The 13730-nt window shown below is 45.2% G+C and overlaps 31 non-coding genes across 31 annotated transcripts; 15 read left to right on the plus strand and 16 right to left on the minus strand.

Annotated features, from left to right (window-relative positions):
* Window positions 1-360: 360 nt before the first annotated feature.
* trnag-ucc (transfer RNA glycine (anticodon UCC)) lies at window positions 361-432 on the minus strand. Its single transcript has one exon. It is a non-coding gene; the product is annotated as a tRNA-Gly (tRNA).
* A 443-nt stretch (window positions 433-875) lies between these two features.
* On the plus strand, window positions 876-949 carry trnai-aau (transfer RNA isoleucine (anticodon AAU)). The gene has a single exon. It is a non-coding gene; the product is annotated as a tRNA-Ile (tRNA).
* A 161-nt stretch (window positions 950-1110) lies between these two features.
* Window positions 1111-1183, minus strand: trnaa-agc (transfer RNA alanine (anticodon AGC)). Its single transcript has one exon. It is a non-coding gene; the product is annotated as a tRNA-Ala (tRNA).
* A 267-nt stretch (window positions 1184-1450) lies between these two features.
* On the plus strand, window positions 1451-1522 carry trnad-guc (transfer RNA aspartic acid (anticodon GUC)). The gene has a single exon. It is a non-coding gene; the product is annotated as a tRNA-Asp (tRNA).
* A 79-nt stretch (window positions 1523-1601) lies between these two features.
* trnag-ucc (transfer RNA glycine (anticodon UCC)) lies at window positions 1602-1673 on the minus strand. The gene has a single exon. It is a non-coding gene; the product is annotated as a tRNA-Gly (tRNA).
* Window positions 1674-1793: 120 nt separating this feature from the next.
* trnav-uac (transfer RNA valine (anticodon UAC)) lies at window positions 1794-1866 on the plus strand. The gene has a single exon. It is a non-coding gene; the product is annotated as a tRNA-Val (tRNA).
* Window positions 1867-2119: 253 nt separating this feature from the next.
* On the plus strand, window positions 2120-2193 carry trnai-aau (transfer RNA isoleucine (anticodon AAU)). The gene has a single exon. It is a non-coding gene; the product is annotated as a tRNA-Ile (tRNA).
* Window positions 2194-2354: 161 nt separating this feature from the next.
* Window positions 2355-2427, minus strand: trnaa-agc (transfer RNA alanine (anticodon AGC)). The gene has a single exon. It is a non-coding gene; the product is annotated as a tRNA-Ala (tRNA).
* A 267-nt stretch (window positions 2428-2694) lies between these two features.
* trnad-guc (transfer RNA aspartic acid (anticodon GUC)) lies at window positions 2695-2766 on the plus strand. The gene has a single exon. It is a non-coding gene; the product is annotated as a tRNA-Asp (tRNA).
* Window positions 2767-2845: 79 nt separating this feature from the next.
* Window positions 2846-2917, minus strand: trnag-ucc (transfer RNA glycine (anticodon UCC)). Its single transcript has one exon. It is a non-coding gene; the product is annotated as a tRNA-Gly (tRNA).
* A 446-nt stretch (window positions 2918-3363) lies between these two features.
* Window positions 3364-3437, plus strand: trnai-aau (transfer RNA isoleucine (anticodon AAU)). The gene has a single exon. It is a non-coding gene; the product is annotated as a tRNA-Ile (tRNA).
* Window positions 3438-3938: 501 nt separating this feature from the next.
* On the plus strand, window positions 3939-4010 carry trnad-guc (transfer RNA aspartic acid (anticodon GUC)). Its single transcript has one exon. It is a non-coding gene; the product is annotated as a tRNA-Asp (tRNA).
* A 79-nt stretch (window positions 4011-4089) lies between these two features.
* On the minus strand, window positions 4090-4161 carry trnag-ucc (transfer RNA glycine (anticodon UCC)). The gene has a single exon. It is a non-coding gene; the product is annotated as a tRNA-Gly (tRNA).
* A 678-nt stretch (window positions 4162-4839) lies between these two features.
* Window positions 4840-4912, minus strand: trnaa-agc (transfer RNA alanine (anticodon AGC)). Its single transcript has one exon. It is a non-coding gene; the product is annotated as a tRNA-Ala (tRNA).
* Window positions 4913-5179: 267 nt separating this feature from the next.
* On the plus strand, window positions 5180-5251 carry trnad-guc (transfer RNA aspartic acid (anticodon GUC)). The gene has a single exon. It is a non-coding gene; the product is annotated as a tRNA-Asp (tRNA).
* A 79-nt stretch (window positions 5252-5330) lies between these two features.
* trnag-ucc (transfer RNA glycine (anticodon UCC)) lies at window positions 5331-5402 on the minus strand. Its single transcript has one exon. It is a non-coding gene; the product is annotated as a tRNA-Gly (tRNA).
* Window positions 5403-5522: 120 nt separating this feature from the next.
* On the plus strand, window positions 5523-5595 carry trnav-uac (transfer RNA valine (anticodon UAC)). Its single transcript has one exon. It is a non-coding gene; the product is annotated as a tRNA-Val (tRNA).
* Window positions 5596-5848: 253 nt separating this feature from the next.
* trnai-aau (transfer RNA isoleucine (anticodon AAU)) lies at window positions 5849-5922 on the plus strand. The gene has a single exon. It is a non-coding gene; the product is annotated as a tRNA-Ile (tRNA).
* A 161-nt stretch (window positions 5923-6083) lies between these two features.
* trnaa-agc (transfer RNA alanine (anticodon AGC)) lies at window positions 6084-6156 on the minus strand. Its single transcript has one exon. It is a non-coding gene; the product is annotated as a tRNA-Ala (tRNA).
* Window positions 6157-6423: 267 nt separating this feature from the next.
* On the plus strand, window positions 6424-6495 carry trnad-guc (transfer RNA aspartic acid (anticodon GUC)). Its single transcript has one exon. It is a non-coding gene; the product is annotated as a tRNA-Asp (tRNA).
* A 79-nt stretch (window positions 6496-6574) lies between these two features.
* On the minus strand, window positions 6575-6646 carry trnag-ucc (transfer RNA glycine (anticodon UCC)). The gene has a single exon. It is a non-coding gene; the product is annotated as a tRNA-Gly (tRNA).
* Window positions 6647-7092: 446 nt separating this feature from the next.
* On the plus strand, window positions 7093-7166 carry trnai-aau (transfer RNA isoleucine (anticodon AAU)). The gene has a single exon. It is a non-coding gene; the product is annotated as a tRNA-Ile (tRNA).
* Window positions 7167-7327: 161 nt separating this feature from the next.
* Window positions 7328-7400, minus strand: trnaa-agc (transfer RNA alanine (anticodon AGC)). Its single transcript has one exon. It is a non-coding gene; the product is annotated as a tRNA-Ala (tRNA).
* A 418-nt stretch (window positions 7401-7818) lies between these two features.
* Window positions 7819-7890, minus strand: trnag-ucc (transfer RNA glycine (anticodon UCC)). Its single transcript has one exon. It is a non-coding gene; the product is annotated as a tRNA-Gly (tRNA).
* A 3556-nt stretch (window positions 7891-11446) lies between these two features.
* Window positions 11447-11520, plus strand: trnai-aau (transfer RNA isoleucine (anticodon AAU)). The gene has a single exon. It is a non-coding gene; the product is annotated as a tRNA-Ile (tRNA).
* A 161-nt stretch (window positions 11521-11681) lies between these two features.
* On the minus strand, window positions 11682-11754 carry trnaa-agc (transfer RNA alanine (anticodon AGC)). Its single transcript has one exon. It is a non-coding gene; the product is annotated as a tRNA-Ala (tRNA).
* A 418-nt stretch (window positions 11755-12172) lies between these two features.
* trnag-ucc (transfer RNA glycine (anticodon UCC)) lies at window positions 12173-12244 on the minus strand. The gene has a single exon. It is a non-coding gene; the product is annotated as a tRNA-Gly (tRNA).
* A 120-nt stretch (window positions 12245-12364) lies between these two features.
* On the plus strand, window positions 12365-12437 carry trnav-uac (transfer RNA valine (anticodon UAC)). Its single transcript has one exon. It is a non-coding gene; the product is annotated as a tRNA-Val (tRNA).
* A 253-nt stretch (window positions 12438-12690) lies between these two features.
* Window positions 12691-12764, plus strand: trnai-aau (transfer RNA isoleucine (anticodon AAU)). Its single transcript has one exon. It is a non-coding gene; the product is annotated as a tRNA-Ile (tRNA).
* Window positions 12765-12925: 161 nt separating this feature from the next.
* On the minus strand, window positions 12926-12998 carry trnaa-agc (transfer RNA alanine (anticodon AGC)). Its single transcript has one exon. It is a non-coding gene; the product is annotated as a tRNA-Ala (tRNA).
* A 418-nt stretch (window positions 12999-13416) lies between these two features.
* On the minus strand, window positions 13417-13488 carry trnag-ucc (transfer RNA glycine (anticodon UCC)). Its single transcript has one exon. It is a non-coding gene; the product is annotated as a tRNA-Gly (tRNA).
* Window positions 13489-13730: the final 242 nt, after the last annotated feature.

The raw sequence follows: 13730 nt of genomic DNA on the forward strand, positions 1-13730 counted from the left end.
AGCATGTTGATCAGAGGTGACTCACTTCAGCAGTAGCACAGGGAGAACTATGCACAGTTTCAGGTTTCTGGGACTTCACATCACTGACAAGCTCACTCACCATGCATTCCCTAATGAAAAAGGCACAAGAACACACACACCTTCTGTGAAGATTGAGAAGGGGCCAGTATTACCTGTTGCATGTTGCAGAGATTCAGCTGCACACAGCTTCCTCGTTAGTATAGTGGACAGTATCTCCGCCTGTCACGCGGAAGACCGGGGTTCGATTTCCCGACGGGGAGAGAATATGTTTTTTCTGAACCTACGGCCGAAAAACCTGAAAAGGTTTTGGATCAGCAAGGTGCGACGCGCTAAAGACAATGCGTTGGCCGGGAATCGAACCCGGGTCAACTGCTTGGAAGGCAGCTATGCTCACCACTATACCACCAACGCCACAAACAAGCACACCATTGTTTTGCTGAAAGACCCTCAGTGCAAATTTTCCCCTGGGAAAGATGACCAAACTCTGTCATTTCCACTGCGGGACACATGCACGCTTGGTGGAAAATTATGGTTTCTGTAGTGTAGTGGTCATCACGTTCGCCTTACACGTGAAAGGTCCCTGGTTCGAAACCAGGCAGAAACATGCCTTTAGTTCTTGTCTTTTGTCTGACACTATGGGCAAGCCTGTCATCACACCTCATTAGTAGATGGGAACAATCTATATTTTGTGTTAGGCCTTATTAAGACAATTGCGAGCACAGGAAGCAATCATGCCATCCCCGTGCTGTTGTGCCTCCTGCGCTTGGCTTCGGATGTGGAAAAAAACAGAATAAAACAATTACACCTGGTGGACATTCATCCGTCATGCCTGAAGGGTTCTGCTTTCAACTGTGGGCCGGTTAGCTCAGTTGGTTAGAGCGTGGTGCTAATAACGCCAAGGTCGCGGGTTCGATCCCCGTACGGGCCAAAAATTCTTCTCTTTGTTTTGCTATATCATGCTTTCAGACGGTCATCTGTCAAGCAGAGGCAAATGGTGAATCAGGTAAATAACGTACACTGAAGTTATACACTCAAACTTATAGTTTTTAAAGCTGTTCTCAGTGGCATTCACACAGTCAAAACCTTCGTTGGAGAATGCGGGCATCGATCCCGCTACCTCTCGCATGCTAAGCGAGCGCTCTACCATTTGAGCTAATTCCCCTTGAAGAAACAGGAGCTGTTAGCCTCTCATGACAACAGCATAACATTTAGAAGGCTGAAGCATGTTGATCAGAGGTGACTCACTTCAGCAGTAGCACAGGGAGAACTATGCACAGTTTCAGGTTTCTGGGACTTCACATCACTGACAAGCTCACTCACCATGCATTCCCTAATGAAAAAGGTACAAGAACACACACACCTTCTGTGAAGATTGAGAAGGGGCCAGTATTACCTGTTGCATGTTGCAGAGATTCAGTTGCACACAGCTTCCTCGTTAGTATAGTGGACAGTATCTCCGCCTGTCACGCGGAAGACCGGGGTTCGATTCCCCGACGGGGAGAGAATATGTTTTTTCTGAACCTACGGCCGAAAAACCTGAAACGGTTTTGGAGCAGCAAGGTGCGACGCGCTAAAGGCAATGCGTTGGCCGGGAATCGAACCCGGGTCAACTGCTTGGAAGGCAGCTATGCTCACCACTATACCACCAACGCCACAAACAAGCACACCATTGTTTTGCTGAAAGACCCTCAGTGCAAATTTTCCCCTGGGAAAGATGACCAAACTCTGTCATTTCCACTGCGGGACACATGCACGCTTGGTGGAAAATTGTGGTTTCTGTAGTGTAGTGGTCATCACGTTCGCCTTACACGCGAAAGGTCCCTGGTTCGAAACCAGGCAGAAACATGCCTTTAGTTCTTGTCTTTTGTCTGACACTATGGGCAAGCCTGTCATCACACCTCATTAGTAGATGGGAACAATCTATATTTTGTGTTAGGCCTTATTAAGACAATTGCGAGCACAGGAAGCAATCATGCCATCCCCGTGCTGTTGTTGTGCCTTCTGCACTTGGCTTCGGATGTGGAAAAAAACAGAATAAAACAATTACACCTGGTGGACATTCATCCGTCATGCCTGAAGGGTTCTGCTTTCAACTGTGGGCCGGTTAGCTCAGTTGGTTAGAGCGTGGTGCTAATAACGCCAAGGTCGCGGGTTCGATCCCCGTACGGGCCAAAAATTCTTCTCTTTGTTTTGCTATATCATGCTTTCAGACGGTCATCTGTCAAGCAGAGGCAAATGGTGAATCAGGTAAATAACGTACACTGAAGTTATACACTCAAACTTATAGTTTTTAAAGCTGTTCTCAGTGGCATTCACACAGTCAAAACCTTCGTTGGAGAATGCGGGCATCGATCCCGCTACCTCTCGCATGCTAAGCGAGCGCTCTACCATTTGAGCTAATTCCCCTTGAAGAAACAGGAGCTGTTAGCCTCTCATGACAACAGCATAACATTTAGAAGGCTGAAGCATGTTGATCAGAGGTGACTCACTTCAGCAGTAGCACAGTGAGAACTATGCACAGTTTCAGGTTTCTGGGACTTCACATCACTGACAAGCTCACTCACCATGCATTCCCTAATGAAAAAGGCACAAGAACACACACACCTTCTGTGAAGATTGAGAAGGGGCCAGTATTACCTGTTGCATGTTGCAGAGATTCAGCTGCACACAGCTTCCTCGTTAGTATAGTGGACAGTATCTCCGCCTGTCACGCGGAAGACCGGGGTTCGATTCCCCGACGGGGAGAGAATATGTTTTTTCTGGACCTAGGGCCGAAAAACCTGAAACGGTTTTGGAGCAGCAAGGTGCGACGCGCTAAAGGCAATGCGTTGGCCGGGAATCGAACCCGGGTCAACTGCTTGGAAGGCAGCTATGCTCACCACTATACCACCAACGCCACAAACAAGGACACCATTGTTTTGCTGAAAGACCCTCAGTGCAAATTTTCCCCTGGGAAAGATGACCAAACTCTGTCATTTCCACTGCGGGACACATGCACGCTTGGTGGAAAATTGTGGTTTCTGTAGTGTAGTGGTCATTACGTTCGCCTTACACGCGAAAGGTCCCTGGCTCGAAACCAGGCAGAAACATGCCTTTAGTTCTTGTCTTTTGTCTGACACTATGGGCAAGCCTGTCATCACACCTCATTAGTAGATGGGAACAATCTATATTTTGTGTTAGGCCTTATTAAGACAATTGCGAGCACAGGAAGCAATCATGCCATCCCCGTGCTGTTGTTGTGCCTTCTGCGCTTGGCTTCGGATGTGGAAAAAAACAGAATAAAACAATTACACCTGGTGGACATTCATCCGTCATGCCTGAAGGGTTCCGCTTTCAACTGTGGGCCGGTTAGCTCAGTTGGTTAGAGCGTGGTGCTAATAACGCCAAGGTCGCGGGTTCGATCCCCGTACGGGCCAAAAATTCTTCTCTTTGTTTTGCTATATCATGCTTTCAGACGGTCATCTGTCAAGCAGAGGCAAATGGTGAGTCAGGTAAATAACGTACACTGAAGTTATACACTCAAACTTACAGTTTTTAAAGCTGTTCTCAGTGGCATTCACACAGTCAAAACCTTCATTGGAGAATGCGGGCATCGATCCCGCTACCTATCGCATGCTAAGCGAGCGCTCTACCATTTGAGCTAATTCCCCTTGAAGAAACAGGAGCTGTTAGCCTCTCATGACAACAGCATAACATTTAGAAGGCTGAAGCATGTTGATCAGAGGTGACTCACTTCAGCAGTAGCACAGGGAGAACTATGCACAGTTTCAGGTTTCTGGGACTTCACATCACTGACAAGCTCACTCACCATGCATTCCCTAATGAAAAAGGCACAAGAACACACACACCTTCTGTGAAGATTGAGAAGGGGCCAGTATTACCTGTTGCATGTTGCAGAGATTCAGCTGCACACAGCTTCCTCGTTAGTATAGTGGACAGTATCTCCGCCTGTCACGCGGAAGACCGGGGTTCGATTCCCCGACGGGGAGAGAATATGTTTTTTCTGAACCTACGGCCGAAAAACCTGAAAAGGTTTTGGATCAGCAAGGTGCGACGTGCTAAAGGCAATGCGTTGGCCGGGAATCGAACCCGGGTCAACTGCTTGGAAGGCAGCTATGCTCACCACTATACCACCAACGCCACAAACAAGCACACCATTGTTTTGCTGAAAGACCCTCAGTGCAAATTTTCCCCTGGGAAAGATGACCAAACTCTGTCATTTCCACTGCGGGACACATGCACGCTTGGTGGAAAATTGTGGTTTCTGTAGTGTAGTGGTCATCACGTTCGCCTTACACGTGAAAGGTCCCTGGTTCGAAACCAGGCAGAAACATGCCTTTAGTTCTTGTCTTTTGTCTGACACTATGGGCAAGCCTGTCATCACACCTCATTAGTAGATGGGAACAATCTATATTTTGTGTTAGGCCTTATTAAGACAATTGCGAGCACAGGAGCCAATCATGCCATCCCCGTGCTGTTGTGCCTTCTGCGCTTGGCTTCGGATGTGGAAAAAAACAGAATAAAACAATTACACCTGGTGGACATTCATCCGTCATGCCTGAAGGGTTCCGCTTTCAACTGAGGGCCGGTTAGCTCAGGTGGTTAGAGCGTGGTGCTAATAACGCCAAGGTGGCGGGTTCGATCCCCGTACGGGCCAAAAATTCTTCTCTTTGTTTTGCTATATCATGCTTTCAGACGGTCATCTGTCAAGCAGAGGCAAATGGTGAATCAGGTAAATAACGTACACTGAAGTTATACACTCAAACTTATAGTTTTTAAAGCTGTTCTCAGTGGCATTCACACAGTCAAAACCTTCATTGGAGAATGCGGGCATCGATCCCGCTACCTCTCGCATGCTAAGCGAGCGCTCTACCATTTGAGCTAATTCCCCTTGAAGAAACAGGAGCTGTTAGCCTCTCATGACAACAGCATAACATTTAGAAGGCTGAAGCATGTTGATCAGAGGTGACTCACTTCAGCAGTAGCACAGGGAGAACTATGCACAGTTTCAGGTTTCTGGGACTTCACATCACTGACAAGCTCACTCACCATGCATTCCCTAATGAAAAAGGCACAAGAACACACACACCTTCTGTGAAGATTGAGAAGGGGCCAGTATTACCTGTTGCATGTTGCAGAGATTCAGCTGCACACAGCTTCCTCGTTAGTATAGTGGACAGTATCTCCGCCTGTCACGCGGAAGACCGGGGTTCGATTCCCCGACGGGGAGAGAATATGTTTTTTCTGAACCTACGGCCGAAAAACCTGAAACGGTTTTGGAGCAGCAAGGTGCGACGCGCTAAAGGCAATGCGTTGGCCGGGAATCGAACCCGGGTCAACTGCTTGGAAGGCAGCTATGCTCACCACTATACCACCAACGCCACAAACAAGCACACCATTGTTTTGCTGAAAGACCCTCAGTGCAAATTTTCCCCTGGGAAAGATGACCAAACTCTGTCATTTCCACTGCGGGACACATGCACGCTTGGTGGAAAATTGTGGTTTCTGTAGTGTAGTGGTCATCACGTTCGCCTTACACGCGAAAGGTCCCTGGTTCGAAACCAGGCAGAAACATGCCTTTAGTTCTTGTCTTTTGTCTGACACTATGGGCAAGCCTGTCATCACACCTCATTAGTAGATGGGAACAATCTATATTTTGTGTTAGGCCTTATTAAGACAATTGCGAGCACAGGAAGCAATCATGCCATCCCCGTGCTGTTGTTGTGCCTTCTGCGCTTGGCTTCGGATGTGGAAAAAAACAGAATAAAACAATTACACCTGGTGGACATTCATCCGTCATGCCTGAAGGGTTCTGCTTTCAACTGTGGGCCGGTTAGCTCAGTTGGTTAGAGCGTGGTGCTAATAACGCCAAGGTCGCGGGTTCGATCCCCGTACGGGCCAAAAATTCTTCTCTTTGTTTTGCTATATCATGCTTTCAGACGGTCATCTGTCAAGCAGAGGCAAATGGTGAATCAGGTAAATAACGTACACTGAAGTTATACACTCAAACTTATAGTTTTTAAAGCTGTTCTCAGTGGCATTCACACAGTCAAAACCTTCGTTGGAGAATGCGGGCATCGATCCCGCTACCTCTCGCATGCTAAGCGAGCGCTCTACCATTTGAGCTAATTCCCCTTGAAGAAACAGGAGCTGTTAGCCTCTCATGACAACAGCATAACATTTAGAAGGCTGAAGCATGTTGATCAGAGGTGACTCACTTCAGCAGTAGCACAGGGAGAACTATGCACAGTTTCAGGTTTCTGGGACTTCACATCACTGACAAGCTCACTCACCATGCATTCCCTAATGAAAAAGGCACAAGAACACACACACCTTCTGTGAAGATTGAGAAGGGGCCAGTATTACCTGTTGCATGTTGCAGAGATTCAGCTGCACACAGCTTCCTCGTTAGTATAGTGGACAGTATCTCCGCCTGTCACGCGGAAGACCGGGGTTCGATTCCCCGACGGGGAGAGAATATGTTTTTTCTGAACCTAGGGCCGAAAAACCTGAAACGGTTTTGGAGCAGCAAGGTGCGACGCGCTAAAGGCAATGCGTTGGCCGGGAATCGAACCCGGGTCAACTGCTTGGAAGGCAGCTATGCTCACCACTATACCACCAACGCCACAAACAAGGGCACCATTGTTTTGCTGAAAGACCCTCAGTGCAAATTTTCCCCTGGGAAAGATGACCAAACTCTGTCATTTCCACTGCGGGACACATGCACGCTTGGTGGAAAATTGTGGTTTCTGTAGTGTAGTGGTCATTACGTTCGCCTTACACGCGAAAGGTCTCTGGCTCGAAACCAGGCAGAAACATGCCTTTAGTTCTTGTCTTTTGTCTGACACTATGGGCAAGCCTGTCATCACACCTCATTAGTAGATGGGAACAATCTATATTTTGTGTTAGGCCTTATTAAGACAATTGCGAGCACAGGAAGCAATCATGCCATCCCCGTGCTGTTGTTGTGCCTTCTGCGCTTGGCTTCGGATGTGGAAAAAAACAGAATAAAACAATTACACCTGGTGGACATTCATCCGTCATGCCTGAAGGGTTCTGCTTTCAACTGTGGGCCGGTTAGCTCAGTTGGTTAGAGCGTGGTGCTAATAACGCCAAGGTCGCGGGTTCGATCCCCGTACGGGCCAAAAATTCTTCTCTTTGTTTTGCTATATCATGCTTTCAGACGGTCATCTGTCAAGCAGAGGCAAATGGTGAATCAGGTAAATAACGTACACTGAAGTTATACACTCAAACTTATAGTTTTTAAAGCTGTTCTCAGTGGCATTCACACAGTCAAAACCTTCGTTGGAGAATGCGGGCATCGATCCCGCTACCTCTCGCATGCTAAGCGAGCGCTCTACCATTTGAGCTAATTCCCCTTGAAGAAACAGGAGCTGTTAGCCTCTCATGACAACAGCATAACATTTAGAAGGCTGAAGCATGTTGATCAGAGGTGACTCACTTCAGCAGTAGCACAGTGAGAACTATGCACAGTTTCAGGTTTCTGGGACTTCACATCACTGACAAGCTCACTCACCATGCATTCCCTAATGAAAAAGGCACAAGAACACACACACCTTCTGTGAAGATTGAGAAGGGGCCAGTATTACCTGTTGCATGTTGCAGAGATTCAGCTGCACACAGCTTCCTCGTTAGTATAGTGGACAGTATCTCCGCCTGTCACGCGGAAGACCGGGGTTCGATTTCCCGACGGGGAGAGAATATGTTTTTTCTGAACCTACGGCCGAAAAACCTGAAAAGGGTTTGGATCAGCAAGGTGCGACGCGCTAAAGACAATGCGTTGGCCGGGAATCGAACCCGGGTCAACTGCTTGGAAGGCAGCTATGCTCACCACTATACCACCAACGCCACAAACAAGCACACCATTGTTTTGCTGAAAGACCCACAGTGCAAATTTTCCCCTGGGAAAGATGACCAAACTCTGTCATTTCCACTGCGGGACACATGCACGCTTGGTGGAAAATTGTGGTTTCTGTAGTGTAGTGGTCATCACGTTCGCCTTACACGTGAAAGGTCCCTGGTTCGAAACCAGGCAGAAACATGCCTTTAGTTCTTGTCTTTTGTCTGACACTATGGGCAAGCCTGTCATCACACCTCATTAGTAGATGGGAACAATCTATATTTTGTGTTAGGCCTTATTACAGTTTTTCTCCATTGGTTTGGCTCATTTCTTGAAACTGAGATGACATTCTCAAAATAACATGGACAAATTCCCAAACTAACTTGCAGTTTCTCATAACAGAATGGCATTTCTCATTGCTTTCATCACATTTCAAATGCTTTGTACATGTCTCAAGCACTTAGTACATCTTTGCAAATGGTTTTGTACAAGTAGCCTACACTTAACACAATCATCCTACATTTAGTACATTTTCCAAAAGAATGCATCTTGTTGATCTATCTTAATTGGTTGGTTCTCAGTGTAATGGTTGTTCTCTTCAAAACATGTCAGCACAATTTCATCATATAAGTCATCATCTGCAGAATAGTCTGCTCAATTCTCAAAATGAATTAAGAAATTGTAATACAATACAGAACACATATTTTGGAACATTTCATAAATTCATTACAATCAGGTGAGTAGGTAACAGGTGAAAGCAGGTTTTGACGAAAATGAGTGTCCCACATTACTGGTGACCAATCCATCAGTTTGTTGTCTATTATTTTGAATGCTGGCATTGCTCTATATACAGTGGATATAAAAAGTCTACACACCCCTGTTCAAATGCCAGGTTTTTGTGTTGTAAAAAAATTAAAGCAAGACAAATAATTTCATAACTTTTTTCACATTTAATGTGACCTATAACCTGTACAATGCAAAACAATTGAATGAAATTTGTTTTGCATTGTACAGGTACAATGAAAAACAAACATAAATCTTTACAGCGAAAAAATATAAAACAAAAAACTTAAAATCACCTGGTTAAATACATATAACTAATACTTTGTTGCAACATCTTTTGCATTTATTACAGCACTCAGTCTTTTTGGGTAGGAACCTATCAGCGTGACACATCTTGATGTGGCAAAATTTGCCCACTCTTCTTTGCATAACTGCTCAAAATCTGACAAAATGTGAGGGCATCTCCTGTGCCCAGCCCTCTTCAGATTACCCCACAGATGTTCAATGGGATTCAGGTCTGGATTCAGGCTGGGCCATTCCAAAGCCTTAATCAACAAAAGAAGCCATTCTTTTGTTGATTTAGATGTGTCCTTTGTGTCATTGTTGTGCTGAAAGATGAAGTTCCTTTTCATCTTCAGTTTTCTACCAGAGGCCGAAGGTTTTTGCCAATACTGACTGGTATTTGGAACTGTTCAAAATTCCGTCCACCCTGAATAAAGCCCCAGTTCCAGCTGAAGAAAAACCCAAAAGCCCAAAAGTATGATGCTGCCACCACCATGCTTCACTGTAGGTATGCTGTTCTTTTGGTGACGAGCAGTGTTGCTTTTGTGCCTAATATACCTTTTGGAATTATGTCCAAAACGTTTAACCTTGGTTTCATTAAACCATAACACATTTTCCCACATGCGTTTGGTAGATATCAGATGAATTTTTGGAGAATTAAGTAGAGCTTAGATGTTTTCTGGATGTTTGTTTTGCACAGACATATGAAGAAGTCGGCAGATTGTTGTCACATGTACTACACAACCAGTACTTGCCAGAAATTCTTGCAGCTCCTTCAGTGCTGCTGTCGGCCTCTTGGCAGCCTCCTTGACCAATTTTCTTCTTGTCTTATCATCAATTTTTGTCAAATGTCTTGTTCTTGGTAATGTCTTGTTGTGCCATGTTTTCTCCACTTGATGATGACAGTCTTCAAAGTGTTCCATGGTATATTTAATGACTTTTGTAGCCTTCACTTGACTGATATCTATGAATAATGAGATACCTCTGATGCTCTGGAATCTCTTTGTGGATCATGGCTTGTGCTGAAAGATGTGGCTACAAAAATATCAGGACAAGCCTACTAGAACAGTTAAACTTTATTTGGAGTTGATCAGAGGCACTTTAATTGTTGACAGGTGTGTGCTGACTCCAATTTAAAGTGAGTTTGAAGGTTATTGGTTAAATTTGAACACAGCAACACCCCTAGTTATAAAAGGGTGTGCACACTTATGCAACCTCAATATCTCAGTTGTTTATTTTTACTTCACCTCCCTGAAAGATTTCTGTTTGTTTTTCAATTGCATTGTACAGGTTATAGGTCACATTATAGGTAGAAATTATTTGTCTTATTGTAATTTTTTTTACATCACAAAAACCTACCATTTGAACAGGGGTGTGTAGACTTTTTCTATCCACTGTATACATCTTGGCCTGGTGCTAGTCCTTTGATGCTAGTCCTGTGATTATATAACGATGATATAGTCCTGTGATGATATAATGATTATATAGTCCTGTGGCGATCAGTGTAGAGGATGGCTCAGGCATTCTTCCCACAGTGCATTGCTAAAGAACATATCAGATGCAATGTTGATGAGAATTTATGGCCAAACAGACTGCAGCGGATGGATGGCCAGGAAGGTGATGGAGAGAGGGGAGTGACACAGAGTAGTCAGAATGTTACTGTATTGCATTTGTGATGCTTGACCATTTTTTTTCCTACTGTAATGTATTTTGTTTTGTTTTTGCAGGTTTTTGTATTTTGTATACATAGTATATTTGATACATTTTCCTTCATACATTTTCTTTCTACCTACAGTAATGTGTAAAAATGTACTTGTAAATAAAAATAGTTACAATTTCCTCAGCAGAAAGAGTGCAGTGTGTGTGGTGTGAACATTGTATTCCTTTAGCTAGACCTCTGCCATAAAGACAAAACATCTAAGCATTTTGACTTGCAGTACTAACACAATGCCAAAGGGACAATGCATTTTGGGGGCACTGATGATTTGTGTGAGAAAGGAAATCAGTTTTGACACGTGGGTAAACTGTTTTTGGAGCGATATGAGCAGTGATGAGGATCCATGTAGTTTTGCTGCACCGTCCAGTTTATTTTGACAGATGGACAAAATTAATGAAAATGTGCCAAAGCAATTGAGAAGGATCTATGCCATTTTTATGGTACTGACTATTTATATGGGAGAAAGACTTCATTTTGAAGCAAGAATGAACGTTTTGGGAGACATATGACATTTTGCTGGTTATCTGAAGTGTTGTGAAGAACTGTAAGTCTGTTTGGCCAATTTACCTTTTAGTTATAGGAATGTCATCTCAGTTTCAAGAAATGAGCCAAACCAATGGAGAAAAACTGTAAGACAATTGCGAGCACAGGAAGCAATCATGCCATCCCCGTGCTGTTGTGCCTCCTGCGCTTGGCTTCGGATGTGGAAAAAAACAGAATAAAACAATTACACCTGGTGGACATTCATCCGTCATGCCTGAAGGGTTCTGCTTTCAACTGTGGGCCGGTTAGCTCAGTTGGTTAGAGCGTGGTGCTAATAACGCCAAGGTCGCGGGTTCGATCCCCGTACGGGCCAAAAATTCTTCTCTTTGTTTTGCTATATCATGCTTTCAGACGGTCATCTGTCAAGCAGAGGCAAATGGTGAATCAGGTAAATAACGTACACTGAAGTTATACACTCAAACTTATAGTTTTTAAAGCTGTTCTCAGTGGCATTCACACAGTCAAAACCTTCGTTGGAGAATGCGGGCTTCGATCCCGCTACCTCTCGCATGCTAAGCGAGCGCTCTACCATTTGAGCTAATTCCCCTTGAAGAAACAGGAGCTGTTAGCCTCTCATGACAACAGCATAACATTTAGAAGGCTGAAGCATGTTGATCAGAGGTGACTCACTTCAGCAGTAGCACAGGGAGAACTATGCACAGTTTCAGGTTTCTGGGACTTCACATCACTGACAAGCTCACTCACCATGCATTCCCTAATGAAAAAGGTACAAGAACACACACACCTTCTGTGAAGATTGAGAAGGGGCCAGTATTACCTGTTGCATGTTGCAGAGATTCAGTTGCACACAGCTTCCTCGTTAGTATAGTGGACAGTATCTCCGCCTGTCACACGGAAGACCGGGGTTCGATTCCCCGACGGGGAGAGAATATGTTTTTTCTGAACCTACGGCCGAAAAACCTGAAACGGTTTTGGAGCAGCAAGGTGCGACGCGCTAAAGGCAATGCGTTGGCCGGGAATCGAACCCGGGTCAACTGCTTGGAAGGCAGCTATGCTCACCACTATACCACCAACGCCACAAACAAGCACACCATTGTTTTGCTGAAAGACCCTCAGTGCAAATTTTCCCCTGGGAAAGATGACCAAACTCTGTCATTTCCACTGCGGGACACATGCACGCTTGGTGGAAAATTGTGGTTTCTGTAGTGTAGTGGTCATCACGTTCGCCTTACACGCGAAAGGTCCCTGGTTCGAAACCAGGCAGAAACATGCCTTTAGTTCTTGTCTTTTGTCTGACACTATGGGGAAGCCTGTCATCACACCTCATTAGTAGATGGGAACAATCTATATTTTGTGTTAGGCCTTATTAAGACAATTGCGAGCACAGGAAGCAATCATGCCATCCCCGTGCTGTTGTTGTGCCTTCTGCACTTGGCTTCGGATGTGGAAAAAAACAGAATAAAACAATTACACCTGGTGGACATTCATCCGTCATGCCTGAAGGGTTCTGCTTTCAACTGTGGGCCGGTTAGCTCAGTTGGTTAGAGCGTGGTGCTAATAACGCCAAGGTCGCGGGTTCGATCCCCGTACGGGCCAAAAATTCTTCTCTTTGTTTTGCTATATCATGCTTTCAGACGGTCATCTGTCAAGCAGAGGCAAATGGTGAATCAGGTAAATAACGTACACTGAAGTTATACACTCAAACTTATAGTTTTTAAAGCTGTTCTCAGTGGCATTCACACAGTCAAAACCTTCGTTGGAGAATGCGGGCATCGATCCCGCTACCTCTCGCATGCTAAGCGAGCGCTCTACCATTTGAGCTAATTCCCCTTGAAGAAACAGGAGCTGTTAGCCTCTCATGACAACAGCATAACATTTAGAAGGCTGAAGCATGTTGATCAGAGGTGACTCACTTCAGCAGTAGCACAGGGAGAACTATGCACAGTTTCAGGTTTCTGGGACTTCACATCACTGACAAGCTCACTCACCATGCATTCCCTAATGAAAAAGGCACAAGAACACACACACCTTCTGTGAAGATTGAGAAGGGGCCAGTATTACCTGTTGCATGTTGCAGAGATTCAGCTGCACACAGCTTCCTCGTTAGTATAGTGGACAGTATCTCCGCCTGTCACGCGGAAGACCGGGGTTCGATTCCCCGATGGGGAGAGAATATGTTTTTTCTGAACCTAGGGCCGAAAAACCTGAAAAGGTTTTGGAGCAGCAAGGTGCGACGCGCTAAAGGCAATGCGTTGGCCGGGAATCGAACCCGGGTCAACTGCTTGGAAGGCAGCTATGCTCACCACTATACCACCAACGCCACAAACAAGGGCACCATTGTTTTGCTGAAAGACCCTCAGTGCAAATTTTCCCCTGGGAAAGATGACCAAACTCTGTCATTTCCACTGCGGGACACATGCACGCTTGGTGGAAAATTGTGGTTTCTGTAGTGTAGTGGTCATTACGTTCGCCTTACACGCGAAAGGTCCCTGGCTCGAAACCAGGCAGAAACATGCCTTTAGTTCTTGTCTTTTGTCTGACACTATGGGCAAGCCTGTCATC

The sequence above is a fragment of the Astyanax mexicanus genome, unplaced genomic scaffold, assembly GCF_023375975.1.
Source record: "Astyanax mexicanus isolate ESR-SI-001 unplaced genomic scaffold, AstMex3_surface scaffold_31, whole genome shotgun sequence".
Taxonomy (NCBI): Eukaryota; Metazoa; Chordata; class Actinopteri; order Characiformes; family Acestrorhamphidae; genus Astyanax; species Astyanax mexicanus.